The 27,328-nt window shown below is 44.8% G+C and overlaps 2 protein-coding genes across 6 annotated transcripts in view; both read right to left on the bottom strand.

The window, feature by feature from the left end:
* FBLN2 (fibulin 2) overlaps positions 1-4,705 on the bottom strand; it is a 106,898-nt gene extending 102,193 nt beyond the window's left edge. For both annotated transcript variants that reach the window (XM_037386572.1, XM_037386574.1), the window contains exon 1: positions 4,556-4,705. The gene's annotated coding sequence lies outside the window, so the exon portion shown is untranslated. The remainder of the gene's footprint in view (positions 1-4,555) is intronic.
* The window catches only part of LOC119147491 (vegetative cell wall protein gp1-like), a 516,692-nt gene that overhangs the window by 373,881 nt on the left and 115,483 nt on the right, over positions 1-27,328 (bottom strand). The window lies entirely within an intron of this gene.

Below are 27,328 nucleotides of genomic sequence, written 5' to 3'. Positions count from 1 at the left end.
GGTGTGTCCACTGAATAGAGTCAACTAAAACCAGAACTGAAGTTTCATGCTAAGAATGCTAAGAATAAAAAAAGAAAAATAAATTCCTACTGAAATAGGCAGTAAAGAGCCTGTGAGGTGAGAAGGGACACTTTTTAAGCCTTTACTTCACAAAAAGGAGCATGTGACACGCTTCTTCATGACTTCGTCTCTCCAGGGTCCCCTGAGCCCAGACCACCTCCAGACCGCAGAAGCAGGGTTGCTGTCCATCATGCCTGAGGCGGGCCACGCAGCTGTACCACGGTGGGACCGCTGGCGCAGAAGCACTTCCCACGCTCCTGTCTCCACCCACGTCTCTACAATACCGGATGCCTGGCACTGGTTTGGACAGCTCGGCAGTCATTGCCTGCCTTCATTCATAAAAATGAGACCACACTGATGAAAGCCACAGGCTCTAGTGCACCCAGCTAAAAAAGTCAGTGACATCTCCCGGTCAAGCATTTACTTCCACAGCCTCCCCTACGCGGGAAGCTTGGAGGTCACATCTGGACAATGAAGTCAGGGAGAGCTGCATGTGTGGATCAGTGACAGTGCTTAAACTTCCCCCTGATTTTGGATTCAATCCACAGAGTTAATTAGCAAACAAGACAGACATGTATGTATGCCTTAAAGCAGACCAGGAGACGTAATTAACACAACTTCATTTTCATGAATAATATATTAGGTTTGTAACACACAAGAATTCAATGGTAACTCAAAGGGTCTGGTCTTGCTCTAATTATGTTCAACAGAAGAAGGAGTGGATCCAGGCCACAAGTGAGCTGCAATTTCTTCATATCCAAGTGGGATATATGTTTGTTTCAACAGTTTGATTTCTTGCAAAAAGACTGCAATAATGTAAGCAGAAGAAAACAAGCCACTTTTTGGAAAGCTCCTTTCAGGAGTCTCTTCTTTTAGCTCCTGATCTATATGAACATGAAATTGGAAAAGGACCTCTTGGGATATTAAATCCAGACCCCTGTATTAAAGGCAACGTGTCACTCCCAGCAGAAAGGAAGGTTAATATTATGCCAATGAGCTGGAAGGAAATCCAAATTTCTAATGCAAGAGAATGAGGGGAAAAGCTAAACAAAAGCGAATGCATGATACCATATCTCTATATCAGAGCTTTATTCTAAACACACGGGCTGTTGGTACATCTAAGAGGAGACAAGAAGCAGAATAATTAAGAGTCAAGGTTCTTTCCACCACTAGGGATCTGCATGTAACTTAGAACTAGAAACACCTCAGTGCAGTTCAGCCCTGGGACAGAGGAGAAAGGGGAGCTCCCAGCAGGCGCAGCCCTTGCCTGGGGCAGCATGAGGCCACCTGAGACCATGGCTGTCCCAAGGTCAAAGGCTCATGGAAGAAAGAGACAAGGAGCCCCGGCACTGGTGAGCCAGCTAGCAGCAGTCTGGTTTCTTCTGCTGAAAAGCTAGAAGGCAGCTGTAGGAAAGCATGTGCCCCGCTGTAAGTCTTTCCAGCAACCATAGAAATCTCTGGATAATTTAAGGGACACTTCTGGTTTTGCCAGAAGCAGTTAAATCCCACCTCTTACCCACAAACTAGGGGAAGAAACTCCCAGGCATGGAAAAATTTCCAAAGAACAGCTTGAAAGAAAAGACCAACATTGTAAACATTTGTCATCTCCCAGAATAAAGGAAAGGCGGCAGCTGTGAAAGGCGTGGTTGGCAGTAGGTTTGGTTTGGTTTACACAGGATGGAAAATCTAAAGGCGCAAGAATGATGAGGAAGGACAGTCACGGTACCCTCCATACCCGATAGTCTCCATGCAGGCTTTGAGAACTGAGAGGAGATACCAGACACTATAGCAATGAGAGCCACAGGAGTCCTTAGAGGTTCCAGCACACACACAAAAGGCGCAAAAAGCATAATTTTTAACATGGAGTGAAAGAAGGTCACAGCTTGTAGATAGGATGTAATTACTCTTTGGTCCTGCAAATCCAGAGGAACAGGCACCTACAGGGCTGGAGTGGTCCTGACAGCATGGAAATCCCCCAGCACTGTCCCACTTGTTGAGGAACTGTCCAGCAAAACAAATTATTTCTGAGATATGTAATAACAGGCCTCAATACCAAAACCAGAGAGATAGCAGTTGAGCAGATGCCACTTCTCACTGCACTACTGCTCTGTAGCAATCTACCACCAGAGCCAAAAGCCAGTCTGGGATGGCTGGTGGGCTTCATCTTGTGCATATGCAGGAGTAAAGCTACACTCATGCCACTGGTACAGACTCCTGCACGCTCATGGGCCTTTTCCAGTGGGCCAACTGACCCTCACCTATGCTCACACAACCAGCCTCAGGTATGTGGGTTGTTGCTCTCCCATGCTGCATGCCAGAGCAGGAGAGAAGGTGCTGATGGCACTGGAATGTCACCTTTATGCCACCAAGCACCGTGACTCACTGTCCATCATCACCCCTGAAAAGCTACCTACCACTTAGTGCACAGAACTGCATAAAGATTACTTCTTCCAGCTTCAAGTAGATCAGAAACATTTGGAAGTATACAATGCCAAATTACCACCTAATGCAACTGAAAAGGTGGTAAAATGGCTGGATGGAAGGAAAAGAGTGAGAGATCTCTCCAACCACTGAAACCAAATTGAATTATAAGAAAAACACTTTTCCTAGTACTTAAATATGCTGCAGGGCTAGTGTCTACCTATTATTTATCCCAGTATAGCTTGAAAAGCATCTTACTGCAGTATGTTCAGACCAGTAGTCCCACAAAAGTGGGATCCCTGAGGAGCTACCAGGACCAATGGCCTCAGCTGCTTTGCCATCAGCTGCTTGTCTTTACTGGGGAAGGTAAAGCTCCAGCCAACACAGTACCTTCAATAAATCCTGCTTAGAGCCTTGCCTCTGAGACAGAATACAGGGATACAATTAAACTAACATGTCTGTTGAAGAACAAGGCAGCAATGGAAAAGGTTTGCCAACACAGTAATGCCATTTAAGGGTGTGATTTTTAGATGATATTTTTACGCCAACACCAGCTCTATTAGTGCTGGTGTAACTGTCTTCAAAGTGATTTTGAAAGTCCAGCTGACTCCCTTTGCGAAAAGAAGCAGTTAAAAGACCATTTTTGGCCTCTATAGGCCCCATTCTGCTATTAGGGAAAAATCTTTCGTATCAAAAATGGTTTCATCCATTCCACTAATATGGGTGGTTTATGTCTAGAAAGCTGTATCTTTCTCAGGTAACTTTACACCCATTGTCTGCATACCATAACCTGTAGCTTTTGTTATTAAATGACAGTTTAACCAAGTTATAAATACAGCCATGTTTATTTTAGGGGATGCGCCCATAGCTTCCCTCTGCAACCAAAAGGACAAGGATGCCTAAAACAGAGATGTCCCGTGAGGGGGAGCAGTAACGGAGAGAATTCAGGGTCTAATGATCTGTTAGAAAACCATAGGAACAGCTACACCCTCAAGTACCACCCTTCTACTCATCGCCAATCGGTGCAAAGAAACAAAACGCAGTACTGATACAACTCGGCAGTAACATCTCTGTCAGTACCAAATGCTTAGAGAAAAAGCTCGATGCCAGTGTGGTACCAGTAAGCTCAAAGCACCTTCCTGCAGGTGGTACAGTCCCTGCACCCAACTTCACCTCCTCTGGCCTTGCTCCCCACGGGTGGCTCAGCTCTGGGCAGACAGACGGGCTCCAGCACAAGTCTCTGAGTAACAAGGGGAATAGATAAGGCGAGGGGAGGCGAGCGGGCAGAGGGCAGGCTGGCTCCCTCTCAAGCCCTCAGCACACCATGAGTGATTTTGCTGCCCGGGTATGGACTTCTCCAGCAATCCTGCAAGACTAGTCCCCGAAATCTCTGACACAGCCCCCTGGTCCACTCTGCCAGGGAGGCAGCTGGTGAGTGTTTGCACCCATCGCTGCTCACTCCAGAAATCCAAGCTGCCCAGCAAAAGCAGGCAGAAAGCACTTTCCTTACTTATCCCATGTACTTTCTCCTCTTCCTTTCAAACTTCCCGTTGGTTTTCACTTAAGCTCACACGAGGCGAGCAAGCCTGCACAACTTGGAGAACACGTTTATGGAACAATTTTGCCAGATTTCCCCCCACCTCCAAACGACATTTGATTTGCAAACACTCCCACCGAACCGCAGGCTGCTCTTGCCTCCACCCAGGGAGTTGTTTTCAATAAAGCAACAGCTCTGAAACATCTACAGAAACTTTTTTCTTTGACAATGTGCCACTTTCAGGGGGAAAAAAAAAAAAAGAGAGAGAGAGAGAGAAATAAAAAAAAAAGGAGAGCGAGAAGAGGAACAACGTAAGGAAATATTTACATATTTGTCCCAGTAGCCGCGAAAGGGCTTTGGACCGTGTCACTGCACCAAGGGGCTGCAGCCGCCTCCGCTCCGCCCGGGACCGGCCGCCGTCCCGGGACCTACCGCTGGGCTCCGCGGGGCGGCTCAGCGCGGCACCTCCGCGGAACGGGGCGCAGGGGGCTGCTCTGCTCCCGCCCTCCCCCGCCGCTCCGCCGCCGCTGCACTTACCGCGCCACGCCGCGCTGCTCCGCTCCGCTCCGCGGGGGAAGGGGCAAGGGGACCCCGGGAGGCGGAGGGAGGGGCCGGAAAGCCGCGGCGGGGCTGACCGACGGCGCGGGGTGTTTGGCTAACCTGACACCGGGGGCTGCTGCTGCCCCGGCGCTCCGCACCCGCGATCCGCACCGCGGCCAGCGGCAGCCCCGCGGGCAAGGCGGGAGGAGAGCGCCCGCCGCCCCGGGGAGCCCGCGGAGCGGGGCTGTACATACTGAAACAATGAGATCGGCTGTTTTATAACGCTCACGTGGAGGAGAAGAGCCTGCATCCTGTTTCCTGGGGTTTGCAACTAAAATTGCAATTGGGGGGGACAAAAAAGTGGGGGTGAAAACCGAGCCCTGTGCCCGCCGTGGGGCAGAGGTGCCTCCCCTCCCGGGTCTGCCCGCATTCAGCCCACTCAGACAATCAAAGGTGGCTTCAAAATCACGTGAATTGCTTTTAATTTTCTTTTCACCCGACACTCCTGCTTCCTGAGATCCATGCGGCCCCCAGCTTACCTCCCAGTAAGCCGCCACTGAAGCATTTCATGATTTTGATCCTAATCTTTACATCGAGAGGGTCCAATATGACAACAGAGACTGTTTCTAGAAACTCATCCTGGTACAAATTAGAGGCAAGTCCCTGGGAAGAACAAAGTCACTGCAGCACTATGTCATCGAGAAAACATCCCTCAGAGGGTCTTAAGAATAACCCAGGGTGCCTTCTCCCCGCCCGGCAGCAGGGACATGCTTGCAAGCGCAGGAGGCTCGCTCCAGCGCCCCAGCTGGGTCCAGGCCAGCCTGCCTCGGCCTGGATGGGAGTTCTGGGCCCTCCTTTTGGGGCACCAGGCTCGGCTCCCCTCTGCATTTCTGCCCCTTCAGCCCAAGCCGTTTCCAGCCCTTAGCCAGCCTGTAGGGCCAGCCCTGAACCTCCCCAACAAGCCCCTGGGGCAGGCAGCACAGGGAGCCCCAGCTGGGGCTGTTTCCACACTGCAGAGCTCCTCCATCTTCTTGGGCATTGAGTTACAGGAGGAAGGGACCGACCAAAGACCCCCACACGTCCAGGCCTCACTGCTCATCCTGTCTGATGCCCACCAAAGCTGTCGGGAGAGGACAGCTCTGCCCAAGTCTGCCTGGGGAGGGCCACAAAAGCACGGCACTCTGCCCTGCCAAAGCTGCCAGATTTAGCCCTCAGCAAAAAGCTCCTGCCTGCCTCTAGCACAGGCAGTGCGGACAGCTGCCCAGAGCAACTGGCTCATGGATGTGGCAGGGCAGCCATGGTCTTGCTGCCAGCTTTGCCTCTCTGAGCAGCCAAGGGATGGAGTAGCATCTACTGCTGCCGTCAGAGGTGGTGGCTCTCGGCAGTCCTCAGTCACCTTATTATGGAAAGATCGTCTCCTGTCACTGCCACCCTGGAGGAGAGGTTCTTCATTGTGTCCTCCTCCTGCTGCACTCTCCTCCTTTCAGCAAACACAGCTCAGCCCAGTCTGACAGTAAAAATGCAACATTATAGAAGAAAAATTGTGGACTGCTCTGGTGCTCAGCAGCTCCCATTCACAGGCAAGTTTGAAATCTGCACAGACAAAATGTGCATACAATTATGGGGAAGTAGCAGTGTAAAAAATTCCATTTCTGAATACTGTGGTATCTCTGACACAGCCAAACCTTGGGGAAGTGGGACTGTCTTATTGTGTGATGTTGCAGTCTGTGTGGGGAGAGGATTTGCTGTCAGTCACTGCTGGACACCCTCAGGGCTAAAGCAACTATATAAAATTCTTGTGTAACTTTAGCCAGAGAGAAGAATGCTCTTTATTGTGTGAGGAGACAATTAACCCTCCAAAAATGATTCTACAGAGTCTTGAATTTCATCTGAAGAAAAAAAGAAAGCATAGAAAGCAGAGGACTGATGTCTCTCTGCCTGTGAAGATGCAATGTGAGCGCTGCTGCTCTGAAGGTGGAGTTTACAGTCTCCTTAAATCATCTGGTGACAGCCCGTGAGTGCCACTTGCTGTCACCCAGCTGTGCCACGAGCAGATGGGAAGCAGCAGAGCCAGATGTGATGCTTCATCTGGGCTTTGTACTGGGCTTGTGGCTGAGCTGGGAGTGAGCCCACATCTGCCAGCTCCACACCCCAGGGTAGTCACATGTGTTTGAGAAAGACCAGGAGAAGTCAACAGAGTCAGCCCCAGGACTGTGATAAAACCAAAACAGGAATTAGAGGAGACTCCTGTAATCACTCCAGCAGGTTTTACTGTTAAAGCCATGACAGTCTCACAAGACAAAGTCTGTGGGTAGGGATAAAATCCCTCATTACATAAATTGATGCACATGGAAAATACTTGAGAAGCTTTCAGGTACACAAATCCTTCCTCAGATCTAAGAGGGGAGTGCAAGCTGCACCCCCAAGTTAGATCTTCAACATGAGGTTTCCTCTGCCTGAAACACCCAGTAACTGTTATCACCAGTTTTGCTCCACCAACACAACCGACACAGGCAGAGGCAGCAGGAGGTCCTGACAGCCAGACCCATTAAAGACAGAAGTAAAAAATCCTTCTTAATGGTCATACTACAGCATTTCCAATGCCCTTGCTATGCCCAGAGCTGAACGTGTAGCGGTGGGGAGAGACTTCAGGCAGAAACATGACCACAGACTCAGTATTTGTTGGTGCACCTTTACAGGGGGAGAGGTGTGGGGAAGTCATACACAGCATCTCAGTCTTGTGTCCAGCAACTGAGGTTTGAGGTGAACAAGAGCAACGGCACTGTCAGGGTGGGCAACTGTGGCACAGGGAGCAGCTGTACCCTGCTCTGCCAATGAGCTCCTGAAGTACTAGTAGGACAAACCAATTCATTCTTCTATGTATTAGTGTAAAAAAAGCAGTAACGGACACAACAGAGCTCCATAGGATCTTACTGTAGAGTATAGAAACTCCTCAGCAGAGTAGAGAAAAACAGCTGTTAACCTGCCAGCTCAGCTCTGCTGCACCTCACCACACCACCACTCACCTGGATAAACCCAGGAAGTCCTAAACCTAAGTTGAAAGTTGGAGTCATGCTGGTGGCCTGTCCTCAGGCAGTGCTTTCACGCAATTTGCCTGAGTAGAAATATGGCTCAGAAACAGGGTAATATTAACATCATAAGATCACTTAAAATACTTTGCTTTGAATTCAAGTGACACTGAAGAACTAATACATCCAAGATTTCAGGAAGTGAGGCTAAATGGAAATATCCATCATTTCTGAATGAAAGAAAACTGACAAAAAAAGTTGTTTGGGAACTGAAAGGATAAGGCAGGTCGTGTGAATCCACACAAAGATACAGAGCAGCCATTGTCGTTGGTGGGATTAGCACATACCCACTCGGGGACTAGCTTTGGAAAGCAAAACTAACTCTTTGGAAGTCTGACTTAAGGAAGAAAAACGTTCTTTTGGACTTTAATTCAGCCATATTTTTTATTATTATTATTTTTAGCATCTCCAGCACTCCTGAAACTCTGAGCTCTGCATTGGGCGCCAAAGGGGAAAGGCATAGCACTGCCTGCTCCCAAGAGGCAGGCAGGAAACCAGAACACATAGAGAAGCCTCTGTACCTTCTGTAGTTAATCCTAGAGAACTTGACCCCCTTTGAAGCAACCGGAGCTTTTCAAAGTAAAAGCCGCAAAGAAAAGGAACCAAGTCAGAGGAGAGAAGGTGCGACATTTTAAAAATCCAGAGCTAACACCAAAAAAAAAAAAAAAAAAAAAAAAAAAAGTCTTTAGTGTTTCCTAAGCAACAATTTCCTGATTGCAGGCCAGCGGAAACCACACCACCAGTGTCCTCTCCCCCATTTTTCTGCCACTGTAAATTGTAGCAACTCTTTCACCACATCTCTGTGACTCTTCCACATGGCTATAGCATTCCCACTTTACTTTAAAACAGTGCTACTCTGGTTGAATAACCACAGAGCAGAGCTGAACAACTGTTCAAATGTGGGCAGACTCAGACTGAAATATTTCCTCATATGTCCTTATCCAACCATGTTTTTTTCAGAATTTGCAAAGGTGCCACAAAGCATCAGAAAACAATGCCTACTTGCCCAAAGTCAGGCCATTCTTACTTACTACATGCCTCTTACTGCAATGTACAGTTAAGAAACATAAAAATGTACAGCTCATATAGGAAAAAGCTTTTAGCAGATGTTGCTGCTTTGAAATACCAGAGAGTCAATATTCTAACACATTTCAAATGAGAGAAAAATTGCACAATTTATAGACTAGCCCAATCCAAACAAATCAATTGCAATGTATGTCTATGCTGAACCCAGTGGAGAAAAGCTCATACTGTTCTAGAGATTTCTGATAACCAGGACTCACAACGATTTGCGGTGACCTGCATGGTTGAACTCTTAACATGCAAAGTTAAGGAAACAGCTTACAAGAGAAGATTCCTGCAGTGCTGGATGAATGCAGTGTGAGAATTACCTACTTGGACAGTTTAGGAGGAAAACAGCATCACCCTTTCTCTATCATCAGCCAGTTTTTTCTGAACATATTTGGTCAAATGGAGTACTCTGCTGTACCCATTCAGTGCCCTTGGAGGAAATAAAGTTGCACATGTGAAACAGAGTAAAGCATAATTCTTCGAGTAAGGAGCAAATGTGCCTGACAGTGACTGTTAATTTAATGTACTGACAAACCAAGAGCACTTACAGGCTGCATTTCATAAGGTTTTCTTTCAGATTCTGACATTTTACTGCAGGTGCCTGAGAAATGTACCGAAATCTAAGATCAGAGGGCTCTTCAAGAAAAATGGCAGGAAAATTATCTTTATCTGGGAATCTGACTTGAAACTGTTCCTTGTTCTCAAGCTTTTTCACCATCAGTAAGTACATGATGGAAAGCATGGCTCTCAGAAATCAGTGCTCTGATGCCAGCAGATGTCACCTCACTGATGAACTTTCAGACTGCAAAGGTTACTGAGACATCCTCTGCCAAGGTGAGCTCTTCCTTTAACCCACAGCTGTAGCAACAGGTACAACACGCCCTCTTCCAGGGCTTGTTACCTTCATTTTTGTCACACGTAAAGTTCCCCAGAAACCCCTGCTAAGCATGTCAGACCCATTTTAGTTTGGACTGATTTCTGATAATGCTGAAATCTGACATCCATGCAGATGTGCAGTGAGCAGGTGGAGTTACAGTGTTCCCCGGTCACCTCTGTTGGCATCTCCTATTTCCTTCTGGCCATCCCAGTTCCTCTCATGGGATCTTCTGTACCTGGACATTTTGAGAGAGAGGAAGTTGAGGATGCAGTTGAAACAACAAGTTGCTTTTTGTTGTTTTCTTTTTTGAAAGTGTTCAGTATTGACTTCAAAAGTTTTCAAAAAACAGATGAAGCTCCGTCTCTTTTTGTGGTGGATGAGCTGACTAATGCAGACTGTTAAAATCCACTTCAGGTTTGCTGCAGCAAATTGCGTACAGGTTGTAAACAAAACAAGACAAACACCCAAGATAAGAATGTCCACCAACGTGCTGCATCATGTGAAGCTACCCACGAGTAATGCTTTGCGTTATGATTCTGAAACATGTTCTTAATTTGGAAAGGATAACAGTATTGAAAAGTCATTTCAGCAGAACATTACAAATATTTAAGGTTGCCAACTAGAACCCAGAGCCCATGGGTTCTTTCTGTGTGGGCTCTTTTTATGTGGGTTTTTGCACCCACATACAGCTCTGCTAACGTCAGCAGGGTTCTCTGTGGGTGCAGAGACCTGTCAGCACTGCACCCAGCCTTGCTGGATGTAGCAGTAGGTAGGATGGAGGAAAGCAACCACTGGGAAAGCCAGGAGGCTACAGGTCACAAGAAGAAATTAAGCAAGGGGAAGTCTGGTAGCCAAACCATGAGCAGGGCTGAAATGTCCCACGAAGGTGTGCACACCCTCCGTTGCTGTTCCTGTAAAGAGCCACTTCAGTTTTCAAAGTCTAGAGTCCTCTTACAGTTTTATCCCCTATTGGTGCTTGGAACAAATTAATGTCACAAGACATTTTTGTCTAGAGAGGATTTACTGACAAGGCAAATAGGTGGCATGGCCCAGAGATATTCAGAGCAAAGGAAGAATTAAGGATTATGGCATCTCCCAAGGGAGACTGAACAACTGACAGGCAGTAAAACCAGGAGAGGGACTGAGAGCAAAGGAAACAGAAGGCAGCAAAGGGCCCCTGTTTGCTGACATTGGACCATCACTTCTCCAAGTCCAGTTAGGATTCAGGCACGGGACAGGGGCTCAGGGTGCTCCCAGGGTAGCAGGGTTGCCACAGGTCTGTGCTCAAAGCAGAACAATGAGGAGGAAGGAGAAGGAATGAAACGGGAGAGGCTGCAGGGACATGCATCCAGCCCCAGGCAGGGTGGTGGGGATATCTTTAAGCTCTCCCTTAAGTTTGTGTGGGCTTTTTTTTTAATCCCTTGCCCTTTCAGTGCAAGTGAGGACTTGCCAGGCATTTCAGCTGAAGTAAATTGTATCTTCTGTCATTCCTTTACTTAGATATTTAATTGACATACCTCCCAACTCCTGAATTTTACCTGCTCATCTTGTACTGCCAGGAGTTTTTCCCTTTAAATATTTCTGCTCACAGCAGTGTGGTGGCTCATATTTGTATGATCACCTAAAAATGAACAGTTCCTGCATTTGCATCCAAGATGAGCATGTATCCATCTCCTGCAGTGTCCTGTAGCTATCAGGAGTCAGTGTCTTTGCCCACACCACAGAACTCCCCCAAAATGCCACATATGTGTTTGCCATGGCATGAACAGCCCTGCAGGCATGTTCTTGTGCACTCATATTTCTGCTCTTGTAAAATCTGGGGTTCACTGCCATGCCCATGATGTTAGTTCTTTGTGCTTTTCATATGTACCAGCCTATGTGAATTCCCCTCCTTTCCCTTCCAAGCTATAAAGTAATTTCCTAAAGATTTCATTCTGGACCTGAATATTCCCACCTAGATTTCAGTTGCAATCTCATCATCCCCATAGCACACTCCATTATCAACGCAAAATGGGAAGATTGTGTCTTCATCCTGAAATGGTATGGCAAGAAACAATTGCTTGCCATAATACCTTTCAGCAGCTATTACAAGCCATTATCATTAAAGCATCTGAAAACCTGCCCTAGTCCGGGTGTGGATCCAGCCACAAGGCTGGCAGAGCTGTGCCACCCTGCCTGGCTCTGCCCTCCAGTAACACACCAATGCAAGGGCAGATATGACAACGGCTTCTGGTTTTAACACTAAATCTGTCTCTTGATCCCACCAGGCAGTGGTGGCCACCACCAGAATACTAATTTGCTGCCCCTCCCCAAGCGGTTCTCTAGTAAAAGCATCAACCTCAGGCCTTCAACACCTTTTCCACTAGCCTTCTCTTAAAATAAACCAGTTGGGTTAGAAACTAACCTAGTGTTATTTAGTATGCAATTGTCATTGCTGATTCCCTTGCTTGTTTTATAAATGCAAATGATTCAAGCAGGTAAAATTGTGTTTTGATTGCTCTAGGGAAATGGGTGACTGTCACCAAGTGCTAGCAGACAATATCTCTCCTCCAGCCAGGACCAAGGCCTCATATTAGAGGCTTCCCAAATTGGATAAGGTGTGGAGCTAATGAAAACTTGAATCAGCCTGGATACCTGATGATTGAATCTTGGAAAGCTAAAGGCCATGTGAGCTGGTTAGTACTGACTTCTACTGCCATGGATCTCCAACATGTGAAAGTTATCATCTAGTGAGGCAAAAACATTCCTGTTGTTGGGCAACACAGGCATGCGGCTAGCCAAGTTCTTAGCAAAACCATCTCATGAGCCCCACATGGATTATTTGGAGAAGTCATCCTGCACAAATATACCTAGTTCACACAAAATCATCTCAGTTCAAAGTTAAAAAGTAGTCCCAATGTTACCTGCTCTGGAAATCCAGCTGAGATGTTTCCTTTTCCTTTTTTTCCACTGTAGCTGAAACTGCAGCTTTGGAGCTGGACCTGTGGAATAGGCATCCACATACAGCACATACTTCTTTGCTGAATTTATGGATGATACTGCATAGAAAAGTAACAAGGCTGTAATAGTATGTGGCCCTGGTTAGTTCACACTCAAAGGCCAGCTCATGATTGGCTTGGACATAGTTCTCCTGTTACTACTGAAGGGAATAGATGACCCTATAAAACAAACAGCAGCAACGCCCCTTTCACAGCTGTCTCCAGTTTCTCTCCTGAAATTTGGCTGGGTGTTTTCTTCAAGATTCAGAACACAGATGTAAACTGTTTAGGGATATCCCTATATCCCTGTTTCTCCTTAACAATGCCAGAGAGAATGAAAAATGTGGCCCATTATTTTTATAACCATCAGAATAAAAAAAATAAATAGAAAAAAACCCTCTCTACAGCGAAGGTCTGACCTGCAGCTGCCTGGTCTGTTTCTTCAACACATTACAGTTTGTGGGGAAGTGTTGCTATGAAGAAATTTTCAGACAGCGGTGGGCAGATGCCCAGCTGCCCACAGTTCCCACTCTGGTGCAGTGTAAGCCATGCATCTTTGCAGGAAAAAGGAAGGGTCACAGAAGAGAGGTTTTTTGCCTCCCCCCCCCCCCCCCCCTCTTTTTTTTGGTGTTTTTTTTTTGTTTGGGTTTTTTTTTTTTGTCGTTGTTAAGATGAGATCTGTAAACTGAAAACTGTGATTACCAAAGCACTGTGGTAGCTGCTCATCAGAAAGGCCCCACTCACCTGTGTTACCTGCTCGCCTCATGGCTTTTCTGAAACAGCTGGCCCATGCTTAGCCCTTGCACAGGTGAGAGGGAAAAAACTGCAGTCCACACCTGCAGCCTGTGGGAACCCTTGCCAATAAAGAAGGAGGATCTCAATTCTCCCCCACCCCTGATTTTAATACAAGCCAGGCATTAGGAGGAGCCAAAGGCCCTGTTGCAGGATAATCCGGTGAGGCCTCAAGATACAGGGCACTTTCAGGAGTGCCTCTCCTTCCCCAGCACCTCTGCCTGTGGCCAAATGGGGACTGGGCTCCCTGTGGCCATCCTGTTTGTGTGGGTGGCCAACCCACGGGAGCAGGGTACCCGCTGAGATGTGCCTTGCTTCAGGGCAAGGGAGCAAGCAGCTCATTGACAAGGGAAAATGCAGAGGCTCAGCCTACAGCCGCCTGAGGAGGAGTGTTTGCCAGAAGCTAGCGAGCCTCTGGCCACAGAGGAGAGTTTCAGGCCAGGAAAAAAGCAGGGGCACAGTCTCCCAAGATGAATGAGTTGCACTTACAACTCCTTCTGTATAAAATAACAGAAATAGAAGCAGGGGGAGCGTACCCCTGCTGTGGGGCGAGGGGCCGGGGGAGCCACAGCAGTCCTTCCTGCCTCCTGCTACTCACTGTTGCTCTATTTTTGAAACACCTTTGGAGCAGCACAGTGGCTTTCACTTATGGTTTATGTACACAAAAAAAACCCTTTTCCTTGTTTCTGCTTGTGTCCATATCAATGCTGGGGGGCGTCGGGGGCCTCCTTGAGGGGCCAGGCTACCCTGTGCTGGATGTGGCTGACAGCCCCTCAGGGAGGCCGCCAAGCCTCTGGGGAGAAGTTGTTAACAAAGGTTAAAATGCCACAGGGCCATGAGGAAAAAAAGTGTTGGAAACACCCCAGTAACACCGAGGGGAGATGATGAGGAGGAAGGTGGTTTAGATTTTTGTTTCTGACCATCTTTTTCAATCAGAAATAATTTTCCCCAAGGCTGCAACGCTGACTACTTCTATCATAAGCAGGAAGCACTTGTCACCTAGAAATAGGAAAAGATAATGAAGTTTTCCCTTTTAAGTGTCATCCACATAAAGCAGCACCAAATAAGATAGCTGGAAATTATTGCCATAAACAGAAAACCTTGTGACATTTGGGCCAAGAGCAGCTGCTGCTCCTCAGCACTTTGCACAGGCCAAGCTGGTGGCCAGTGCAGCATGGGCAGCTCTGGCTCACCTTCAGTCATGCCACTGCTGAATTTCACCCTGAGGTGCTGCACGCAAGGTGCAGTCAATCCCTTATTTATCTTACTGGGGAGTTGTGATGTTTCACCAGTGCTTGGGTACAGTTCAGAAAGCCTCCAGAGCAAACCCTGTGGCACAGAAAGTCACGTTTCCATCCTTGCGTCCAGGCATTGCCTCACATTTAGAAGTTTTCCAGAGAATTTTCTCTCTGCATGAAGTTCAGAAGGGCTAAATTTAAGCTTACTGTTATTTAAGATTTTTTTTTTAAACGAGGCATATCTGTGCGCAAAGCACTTTGCAGAAAGCATGTGTGGGTTTGAGGAGTGGGAGAAAACTGTGAATAGATTCAAGTTCTTCAGCAGTTATCAAAAGTCTGCTCGAAATTCACCCTTAGCTCTTAGTAGCGAGATCTTAAAAAGATGTGGAGACCTGAGCTGATATTGTCTTTTTTTATTTTGTGTAGACCTTTATCTTCAAATAATAAACCGGTGCTTTGGGTTACGCAAAAGGCACTGCTGAAGAGAGAGAAAAAGTATCTTTTATATCCTACACTGTTATGTGGCATCACCGCAGCATTTAATAAAAAGCATCTTGATATAATACAAGTTTAAAGTTTGTTTTCCAAACAAAACTGTTGTTTGCCCATAATAATGTAAATTTGCAGTTCTCCTTTATACTTCACAGATGAGAGAAAAAAATGTTAAGATCTCCCCAAAAGAGAGATATAACTGTAAAACAAAGCACCAAGTATGACATTTAGCTGAGATTGTAAAGGCTACAGTAATCAAAAAACACTAAAACATATGGTGCACTTCATGAGGATGGTTAATATGATCTCCCAAACTGAACTTTTTTGGTTACTGAGAAGAAACAGGAAAAACAGCTCTTCTCAGTCTTGAACAAGAAAGAAGCCTTTGCTTTAGTCCTGGTGTATCTAGAATGGCATTTTCATTTACTAAACAAAATATGAGCTACAGCTGTGATCCCTTAATGCATTTACAATATGATGTAAGGGAAGGAAATTGTCAGCAGTGGCTTGTAATAGTCTGTCAGCTGATGCCAGCATATGATAGTGCCATGCTACAGCTGGAGGAGAAGCATCAGATAATCAACACTTAGGTTACACTTAGGGCACCTTCACTGATCACAAATGCTAGGTTATGTTTCAGTGACGTTATAGATCTAATATGGACCACAAGAAAACCTTTGTCAGCAGGCTTTTTGACAGGCTTCTAGCTGGAAATGTTGCAATGCAGTCAAATCCCTTAACACTGGGCCTAGAAATTAAACAAAACCAAACCAAACCCACAACAACCACCACCTTGTGTAATCAGATAATATGTAGAAGCTGAAAGCCAAATCCTTACTGATACTAACTAGCACAGATCTAGTATATCTACACTCTTTCTCCATTCTGGGCTGAGTTCTTGTTATTTCAGTTTTTAAGGTCTACCTTCCCACTTCCAAGTGAAGAGAGAAAGACTATAAACTTTCAGCTACCAGTTTGAAACTGTTTTGTGAAAATTTATGCCTCATTAAAACCCATAAATGTATTTTCCAAACATTTAGATCTTTTTCCACTGTGCATCAATTGGGCACACACAGCTTGGTCTGGTAGTGTCCATTTCTGATAGTATGTCAGTACCTGCTGGCTATTTAAGCCTTCCATCTGAGAGACCACTAGCTCTCAGAGAGGCTAGAATAGTCACATAGTCACAGCTTTTTGGCTTTCAGGGAGATGGTCCAAAAGGAAGCCAAGGAAAAAGGTGTATTGCTTCTTTCTGTTCCTTGAAAGGACGGTCAGAAAAATAAGAGTATCAGCAAAAGGCAAAAAATATATATGTAATAAGCAGATAAGAAAACACATCTGACTGCCAAACAGTAGTTAGTATCACACCCTTGCCTCTATGAGCCAGGCATGTGACATAAGCCTGGTATGATACATAAATGTCACGATACAAAAAAATGTATCGGAACACTACCTGATGCTAGTTCCTGGTGCAATCCCTGGTATCACTGGGCAAGGTGGCTTCCATTACACAAGCATATGAATATAGCATTGACCAAGAACCCTCTTCCTCAGCCCAAGCAGCCACCACCACACAGAGATTCCTCCCTGATACCCTTTTTGAATTGGCCTCAAATTCACAATTCAGTCACTTTGCTCTTACTCATAAACTTCAGCACATGCTATAATAACCACAGTCAGCATAACAGCAAGCTCCATCTTCACATCTCAGCAGGTAGGAAAGCTGGTCCACCCCACATATATTAAGTTCATAGTACCATCAGTTCAAAGTAGCACCTTCAAAGGGAAGGAGAGGAATTTTGGCATATTTTCCCTGGAGGGTAGCCTGAAACTCATAGCCCTCTGCCAGCAGTATTTATAAGACATAATTTGCCCAGTCAAATGACATCACTGGCGGAGAAAGGTGGGCTGATTTGGCACACCTGCAAAGCAATAAATGTCAGTGACAGCAGCAGCTAGAAGAGGAAGAGCTTAGCAATAAGTAGCCCAGACCTTCAGCAATGGAAGGAAAACTCTTTCCTGAAAAAGTAATATCAATCTCATAAAAGCTAATGGGGGTAGTGGTGGTGGTGTTTTGGTTTGTTTTGGGTTTTTTTTTCCTTCTTCTGTATAAGCAACATTGTAATGAAACAGAAGAAAAAAGATAATTTCTCTGCTATTAAAGCGTTTTCTGACTGCAACTATTTCTGAATTCCCAAAATCTCACACTTGCAGTTTTGTCCCAGGAGACAGTTGTGTGGCTTGCATTTTTAGGGAAAAAAATCTCGGATGAATTTGTGCAGATCTGGATATAAATTACTTTCAGGCTCAGCTTCCATCACAATAGCAAGTCTTGTGACTCCCCAACTGCCTGCAGTCTCCAGTAATTGTAGCAGCCTGTAGGTATTCTCTCAAGTTAGATTGGCTTCATTTGAGTGTGAGCTCAAAGGCAAAAATATGTTCTCTTCTACCAGATGCCTTATTTAGATGTGATTTACATAAGGGAAAAAAGTGTGAGAAATATCAATATTTGCATTTTAAACATGATTTCAGGATGTCTGTTGTGGTTCATTCATCTGCTTTTTGGCTCTTCAATATATTCACTTTTATTTGACTGCACAAGCATATGGGTCTCATTAGCTTAATGGTGTGCTTATTTATTCTTTATCCTTGCTTTTTTAACTGCAGGGTGGAGAGTTAGGTGAATGATGTTGATATTCAAAATACTCCGTATCATAGCTAACCTGATTGGTAACTCATTGATCCTGGCTAAATACCCAAGGAAACTTTAGGTGGTGACAATCTTGGTTTTCCTCTTTTCAGATAAGATGTGGTACCCTTCTGCTAAGCAGAGGCTTTGCAGAGGGCAGGCCCTCAAGGACAGCTGGAAGTGTTTCCTGAACCTGACTCAGGACTCCTAGCCTCCAGTTCAGAGCAGGCTGTCTTGGGTCCAGTGCTACCACGTAGAAACCAAGTATGAATATTCTTCCTGCAACCAGACAGTGACATTATGTCCTGCTTGAGCAACCAGGCAAAATGCTGGAGAGGAAAAGCACCCTCCGCAGGTGCTGGATCTCCCTGGTTTAACACGGCATTACATGGGCTGGCCACTGCCCCGGGTGACACTGCTGTGTCACAGATGCCTCCCTGGAGCCCAGGGCAACCTCCAGCACAGAGACAGTGCAGTTACTATGTAGGTCTGATGGCCACCTCTAGCTTCAGTTTCTCTAGCTTCAGTTTCATGAAAGTTTTCCTTAGAAATTTCTGCAGACTACCTAATCCCCTGGGGGAGTTCAACAGAAGGAACATGCCTTTAACTTGAGCAGTGTCAGAATAGCAAATTTTTTACCTTTTTTCTTCCCTGAAGGAAAAGAGATACAAATATGTAAAATCATTAAAGGACTAAATTCCTGGACGCAGAAACAACTGTGTGCTTAGTATTGTTCAACAGCCTCTGAGCCCCTCAGAGAGAAGGTGGGGAAGGAAGGAGTGCTGCTTGGAAAAGCTACTGAGAAAAATGAAGTAGCTGTCTTTGCTAAGGAAATACTGCAACAGCCATTTAACACTCCAAGCTCACATGTCTAGAAAGTATGTGGGTAATTTACCACTTACCAAGTATTAGTGTTGCGTCAAGCCTAGCAGTTCATAACCACAGACCTGCTAGATATTTGCAAAAACACTCTGAGCATGTCTCATTTTTCACTCTAATTCAACTGATAAAAATAATCAAGCAGTTTTGACCTCCCTTGTAAAATGTTTATGTTACTGCTTCCATTGCTGTTTGTATTTCTCTTTTCACCTTTCTTCCACCATGGGTGATGACTGACTGTTGCAGATCACAGGCTCCCTTCCAGCAGCAATCCTGCACCGCTTCGTGCCCGCTATCCTTTGCAGCTGCTTGATGCCTTGCTGCAGTTGATATCGCACTTAGACTTTTCTGTTCTTCATAGTGAGTCCTTGTGATGGTAACAACTTGAAAGCATTAACACCCACCTGACATGCCAGAGAGGAAAAAATTGGTGAAAAACATAGCAATTGAATGTCTTAGCTTATCAAGTGGTGTTGAACAGCCTTCCCTCCCTTCAAATTTCACACAGAAGTCTCTCACTTTATCTTTCTGTTGTTCCGTCAATGCTAACAAATTTTAAATGTGAAGCAGGTTGTAGCAATGCGGGCTTGTTTCAAAGCTTCCCTAAAGCCCCTCCCATTTGGGCTTTCTAGCAGGGGTACTGAAAAGACAGAAAGTTTGGCTCACCTGCCTTTGTTGCACTTCCTTCCAGAGTTCACCTTATCAAATTCCATCTTTTAGCCTGCCAAAAATATCTTAATATTTAAAATCTACCTTTTACATTATACCAAGAGCACAATTTCTGTAAAGAACTACTTTGCATATTATAGAAATAACACATGAGAAAGATTAAATAGAAAATTGGTTTTTTTCAAGAAATCAGTTCCATGACAGAGAACTTTCACCTTCCAAAAGCAGATATATTGTTTCCTTTCAAATATCTGCATATAGCCAGCAGAAATATCTAAAATAATTCCACTAAAACAGAAAAAAGAAAAAAAAAATCTCAAACCTACTCTTCAAAATAAAGTCTTCCATATGAAAGAGCAAGTGAAGCTGAATAAAGTTTTACAGTGAAATTCACTCTGCTGCAGAAGGAATGTCCCTGGGGCCCAGGGATTACATGGTTTATCCAACCTGCCCTACTCCTTGCTCCCTCCTGCTTCTGCATCTTCCAAACCAGAGGCCCCATCAGAGCTCAGGGAGTTTGAGTTAGCAGGAGTTTGCATCTGACCCCTGCTGAGCAGTCCCATGGAAACTGGGGGGATGCTCAAGAGACCAACTTCTATTTAGCTCAGGAAGACAATGCAGAATTCTGGGCATTTCTTCACAGGGATGTTTAGGTTTGTATCAAGCAACGGCTAGATCCTAAGTGGATCCCAAAGGCCTAAGTGCCCCACTCTTCACAGGGGCCCAGTGGGAAGACAGGCAGTGTCTGGCAGGCCACACGTACCGCAGACCTCCTTCCCCCATCCTAGGCATCACATTATTCATCTTTATCTGATTTCCCCTAATTGGATACATGGCACTTGCCATTTTTTTAGCCTTCCATGTCCATCTTGGGCTGTAATTTAAAAGGTGTCTACCTACAAAGCATCTAATAAGGGGTCATTAATGGAGAAAGCCATGAAGTAATACACTCTTCTTACACAGAAATCATAGAGAATGAATTTGCTGTGGTAAGCCAGCTTGTTACCGAAAAGGTCACTCTGACAGCCAGGACTCCCAGGGGAGATTAAGAGCTCAGAGGCGACAGGATGGAGGGTTTGGAAATTGATAAAAAGGCAGAAGCAGTCTCTGGTTAGCTAGTTCCACCAGCTGTAACTGAATGAAAGGTGGCAACTGATGGAACTGTTGGGCATGGGGTGCCACCTCCTCCACTGCAAGCACAGAACTTCAGGGACTGTGGGAGGAAGCCTGAGGCAGTGGGAACCCATGCTGAGCTCAGATCTGCCGCTGCCTGGGGTCCATTCTTCTGTGATCTACCAATTCCATGCTCCTTCTTAATAGACAACCTTAAAATGCAGGGGATAGCATCACCCACCCAGAAAAATAACTTAATAAAGCAGTTGGTTGCTGACATGCTCCAAACTTTTTCCAGTTACGAAGCATAATGCACAACTATCAGTTTCACAGGAGCTGGGACACAAGCAATAAAACAGTAGGTAACATCATTATGTACCAATACAGAGAAGAAGGGAAATGAGTCTCACATGAAATTCTGCTTGCGCTTCTGGCACAGCAGTAATGAATACAGTGAAAATGCCAGGGCAGCTCTAAGCCTGGAAAAAAGGAGAATCTCACTGGAATGGCAGAAACTAAAAACCAGAGCTAATGAATGCAGCTGCAGTCCCAATACCATTAGTACTGAGGCTGCATTCTCTTCAAACTCAGGCTTGCAGGCAGAGTTAGCAGTAGTTTTAGTTATATGAGGAATGCCGAATAAAGCATTACATTGTCTGCTGTGACAAAAGAAAATCCTACACAGGAGTTAAGCAATGCAAGCATTAACAATTGGATACTGCAGTTCTGGACTAATAAAACATGTACACACCACAGTGCATAACAGAAAATCCAAAGCTCTCCATCTAAGACCAACAGTCTCACTTTGGTTTCCTACCTTATCTTGTGCGGTGGATCTACTTGGCTGATGGTGCATTTTGGTTTAAACTAAGCAAGCTGTTTCGTATGTCTTTAACGGAATACGGCCCAATATTAAGAAATGTTCCCTTAATATTTTGAGAATTAATGATGCATGAGTAATGCAGTAGTCTGATCCAAGAAATGTTCCAGTATACTTTCATATTATCAAATTTTTCCAAACACCTAATTTCACTAACTACCCACAGAATATTGGAAGTGACTAGTCACCATCTCAGGAAGCAGTGACTGTGGTTTTAGAAGTCGAAGCAGCCGAGGCCGCTTCAGTCCTTGCCAGGCGCACTGAAGGCGCAGGGGAGGGGGTCGTGAACAGGCATCTGTAACACACGCATGGCTGTACAGCTTCTGAAACTCACTTGAACAAATTATTTGCATTAATTTAGAATTTGCAAAGAAACTTTCCCGATGCAATCAGACAGAAGGCTGTATGTACACAGGCATACTCGCACCGGTTCTGCAGCAATAGCTCCATGCACCAGCTGACTGTGCAGTACACCTCCTCCTGCACTGCCTGAGAAGTTAACAGTCTTGTTTTCTTCTGCTTTGTCAAACCACAGGATTTCTTTTAACTAAAAGCCTCCTCCTCATCGGCATCTTTTGGAGTTGAAGAGTTTTTGGAACTCAGAAGATCATACGGGGTTACTTAATGAATTACATGTTTTGTCCTGCTTCTGCTAGTTGATTTTTCTTAAGATAACTCTCACCAGTCTGCCTCGCTCAGTAGTGTTTGTCAGCTGTGCCGTACCCCTCACCAAGATATTAATGTGGCTGTGTTACAATATATGCAACTTCCATAAAGCCTGAAGTTTCTTACCAGAATGACAGCAGCTACTTGACTTTAAGAATCTGATGTACTGTCTTTGTTGAAATAACCAGAAAAAAAATCATTACTCAGCACGAGTTATCGCACAGATGGTCACTAATTGAATACTCTCCAGTTTAGCTGCATTTCAATTTTCCTTCACAACGATTACTGGCAGTTGCTAAATTTTGTGGTGAGGACACCAGGAGTGTTTGTATGAACTTGTATGCATATTTTTGAAAGAATGGATAATTTGGGCCTTTTCAAAGGTGTTGGTAATCTTCTAAGAAGTTTCTCATGCAATACTTAAAACTGATCTACCTGATGCTGCCCAGTAGCGGAGCTGTTGGTGACAGACACAAAGATGGGGCTGCACGGCCCCTGGTTTTGCAGAATCGGCCGTGTGCAGACCACACTGTCAAGGCCCTTTGTGCTGCTCTTCAGTTCAGCTATGAACTCCTGCTAGTGACCTCTTTTTTCCAGTGCAATTCTACCCCGCAGTTTGACATTGGGAAGCTGGCCTGTTAGGGTTTCATAATGATCTGGAAATCCATGGGAAATGATAATGTGTGCACAGTTCACAGGATGATTTTTTTTATTATTATTTATTTTCTTTTCTAATTTATTGCTGACTACAAAACCAAATCTGGGATCTGAAAGGCAAGCTGGATTCCTTCCTTGTCATACCCTAGCAATAAAGATCTGTAGAAAAAACTCACTTAACCCTTCTGCCTAATGAAAACCATGCAGAGCTCTGTCTCCTGAAGCTCTTCATGCTCAGCAGTTGCGAGGGAGGAGAGAGCAGGGCAAGGGCAGGGCAACCAGCACTGACTGAGGTTGTACCGTCATTGAATTTGCACCTTCAAAAACCAGGCAGTGATTTAAATAAACCTAAATATTTTTTAATATACATTTTTTTCAGCAATGAAACTCAAATCTATTTCTAGTGAAAATTCAGGTGATTATTAGATTTTCAGCATCATTGTTAGATTCTTCGCTGTTGTTTAAACTGACTGAATGAAAGGCTAAAGCTTTAACTGAGCAAAACCAGAGGCTTTATTCGGTTCTCTCAGTTCCCTGCGTTAGTTCCAGTCTCACTTTCCAGTCTTTGCACCACTCTCTAATAAGTGGTCCTAGTAAGGATTTTATCAGTCACTGGCTGATCTGAATTTTTGTTTTTAGCTTTCTCTATTTCTACCCAAGTTCCCCTAGTAAGTCTGTCAGCGATTTATCACCCTGAGCCTCAGCTCTCTCTTCTTGACCTTCCAGTCTGTCTCCACCTGATTGCAAGGCATTTGATATATATAATCCTCTTTCAAACCCTTACTATTTAACAAAGGTAAATGTTACGGTTCTGCTACCACCTACCCTATTCCAACTGCCAGACTGTCAGAGCAGTAAATAGGCAAATATTTTGCTTGGCAGTACTGGTTGCAGTAGGAACATTGTTTTGCAAGCTGACTTTAATGTCCAGAGCATCATTTTCATAATGCAATACAAACCATAAAGGAAAGTATGCTTAGTTTTCTGTACCTACTATGGAAAGAATATGACTATAAACCCCATAAAAATATTAGATCAGAGTATCAGTTGGTGGCATTGCTCCTGTAAGATGATGAACATAATGGTAGCTGCAGTTTGAGTATATATGTATGAAAATCACACCTCATTATATTCATAAATAAGGAGATGAGATTACTCAGATAGATCCCTGAAGTGCAAAACAAAATTACCCCTTTCTTATTGTAAGACAAAGATGACAAATCAGTAAAGAGTTGTATTTCAAAGAGGTGTGCCAAAAAAATGCTGAAGCTGCTGTTGTAACCTTGACAGACAGACAGAACCATGTCAACATTTCCCATAAATCCTTATGCGGTGTGAAAAATATATGTGGTTTATTCTGCTCCTGGAGAGCTAAATGAAAAATTGCTCCTTCTTTATCCCAGAGCAGCTCACCATGCTGTTGTGCAATGGAAAGACATTTCAGCACAGTGTAAACTTGGAACTGGATTTCAAAAGTGTTGGGTTTTTTTCCCTCATGGTTAATGCTCTCTTAGGCAAAAAAGAATAGTCTTTGCTGATACCAAATGCCTGTTGGCTTCAGAGCCCAGAGACCTTTGCAAGGAAAGATGTCATACAGTATTTGCTATCTTTTTCTCTCTCACACACCTTTTACCTTGCAGTTGGAGGTGAGGAGCAGTTCTTGGGAGCCCTTTTAAGTGGGAACTTAGCATGGAGACATGGATGATCATGCTACAGAACTGCTCTCCATGTACATAAATAATTACTAGCCAGAAGTGCCCCATTTTATCAGGGCAGTTAAGTACATGCATCCATCCACACCTGCTCTCAGCATTGGTGCAGAGACCCTCCTGCTTCTGCCAGGCTGTGGAGGTCCTGCTGGGAGTGAGATTCAAAGGCACAATCCTCCTCTTACCTGCATTAGTGTAAGAATATTTTCTGCAGCACTGTTAATACCAATGAGTTTTCCCAAGTGGCAGTGGTGTCCATCCTGTCTATCCTTTGCTCTAACCAGTCACAAGGAGTCAAAAAGCCAATTTAGAGTTGAAGGCAGTTTAGCAAACAGATTAGTAACTTATAATAATAAATAATAAATAAAATACTAATACTAATATTACTACTACTACTACTGACATTTTTCATTCCTTCATAGAGGTGTTTATTAACCTCTATGAGTTGCATTTCACCAGAATACTCACAGCTTCAATTAACTCCAGGGCTATCAGGTCTAGTTCCCATTTCCAAGTAACCAGCTCTCTGTAAGAATTCAGAAATCAGATTGCTGCTGGGAGCAAACTAGAGAGGAGAGATTTTTGTGAAGCAAAGAACAAGCTGGTGGCAGTTGGTTCAGTAATCTCATTCCCATAGCCTCCTCCTGCAATCTCATCCCAACACTGTAACACTAGCTGTGTTCCTTGCCCCAACATCTCTATGCTCAGCTGAGAAGTGCTGCTCAGGGAGCTCTTCCAGTCCCCCAGGAGAGTTCCATTTCTCATTTCCTCAAAATCTCTCTCCTCCTCCTTTTGTGCCCTTTACCTTATTCTCTCTACTGCCCTCGACAAAAGTACAAATGAAGCTTATCCATACCAGCTTGATGGCCTGTCTGCAGCCACCCAGAATGGCTAGCCAGTCCCTTTGATCTCCTTTTCTTGCATTTGGGCTCCAGCCCTGTGTGAGGTGGTGGCATCTCATTAGACTTGCAGCCTCTTGGGCTTCATTTTGCACCTACCTTTCCTCGCTGCTCAACTCTTCAGAGAAATTCTGCATGACTGACTCATCAGAACAAGCACTTTTAAAATGTCCTTGGGGTACACAGGGAGCTTATCCCTATGCCTCCCTGCAAATCCTGGGCACATTCATCTTCCCATCTTTTTCTTGCTGCAGGTTGATTGCATGGTGGCCACCTTTGCACGCTGGCCTCCATACTGGGCAGTACTGGGGAAACATGGTCACCACTGTCACCACTAGCAGCTGAAGCTGCCTGTGGCACCAGCACAGCCATATAAATTATGAGTGTCTCCTTATTTTGTTCATGCAGCTACGGGAAATGTTTTGTGGCTGCAAAAGATTTAATACAACTTGACTGAGGGACTTTGGGCCTGGTTTTGCTTGTTTCTTCATGTGGTATATGGAGGAGTATGATGTCTGGGGGAATGAGGTGGCTACAGAAAAAGTTTTACCATACAGCTGGTTTTGGATTCAGATAGTTTCTGGAGGCAGGAGAAAGCTGAGGCTGTGCATACAGCATGCTCTGAAATTCTTCTTTATCACATTCACATTCCCCACTAACAACAGAGGCATTTCTGATGCAGCAGTGGCCAACTGGCAGGCGCACGCGGAGATCAAAGGCTTTCCTGCAGCTCGTGGCTCTCCAGTGGATCACTCTCTGCAGGTCAGGCCAATGCTTTGTGCTGTGAATTGTGTGACCCTCATGAACCTGCTGAATCAGGACCAAAAAAATGTTTGTCCCATCCTTGCATCTATAAAGTCTACAAACAGCAAAGCTATTTTTCATTAATTGTTAACTATTCCTCGCGGCAAGCTAGTTTTCCTCCCACTTTTATTCACTTTGAAAGAAATTCGCAAGAGCCCATTTACTCCAACACTACAATGGGGCTGATAGTATATCCCGAGCTTCTCTTCCAGATTCCCATGTTGGCACGTAACAACAACCAATCCAGCGTATCATCTACTTAAAATCTGAGATAACTATATTTTTCAAGATATCATTTAAGTGATGCTTAGCAGTGAGTCAAAAGCAGTACCGTGCCTCAAAGAGAGAGCTGCAAGCCCTGCCATAGCCAGACACAGGGAGGAAAAGCAGTTAAACCCATCTTCCACTTAAAGCAAGAGGATACTGTTTCTGTGATGACAGCACAGCCATTGTCAGGGGGACAGGATTTTGCAAGCTGGCTTTAGGTAGCCATGTTTGCATCTGGGACTTTCCAGGTCACCTGGCTCTGAGGCAGCTGTATGTTGTGGACTGCTTCTGACCTGAGGCTACTGCAGCCCCCTGCATCACCAGCTTCAAACTCCCATTGTTTCTGACCCCTGTTTTCCACCAGACAGGACAGGATAGACGGGAAACCCACAGCTGAGAAACACTGGCACTGTGTTTCAATGGAAACCCAATCCTGGTACCCACATCTTCCTTCACAGTTTTAAAAATTAAATGCTTTGGGTGTCTCTGGTATTTTCCTGCCAACGCAGAAATATAAAAAACTCTGCTAATTGCTCCAAAACTGAATTAGAGATCTGCAGCCTCCCCAGCAGTGAAAGTGCTGAATTCTGATCAGTTTTCATCACAGCCTGATATGTCAGTCTGTGAATATGTTTCTGATACAAAATGTAGATTTTCTCTTTCCTTAATCTCATGCTAATTTGCCTTTTTACATTACATAATTACTTTCTTCTCACTTATATTTACGAATTTAAAATATTTGTTCCTTTTTAGTCATCCTTAAATATCTGGTTTGTCTTTAGTGAGAGTGGAGAGCAGCACAGCCATTTCCTTGTTGCCTGGGAAACTCAGCTAAGAGTTATCATCAAATTAATGTGTCATCAAGGTCCTCTTTTAGACATTACCCAAAAATAACTGAGGATAGCAACAGACCAACAGCACCTGTCTGAAATTCACCCTCCCCACTTCACAGGAGCAAAGGTTACAATGAGTCCATGAGACAAGTGATGCACTCACTGGAG

Source organism: Falco rusticolus, chromosome 4 (assembly GCF_015220075.1).
Source record: "Falco rusticolus isolate bFalRus1 chromosome 4, bFalRus1.pri, whole genome shotgun sequence".
NCBI classification, from domain to species: domain Eukaryota; kingdom Metazoa; phylum Chordata; class Aves; order Falconiformes; family Falconidae; genus Falco; species Falco rusticolus.
Note: the sequence above shows the minus strand (reverse complement) of the source record. Positions and strands in the feature narration are given on the sequence as shown.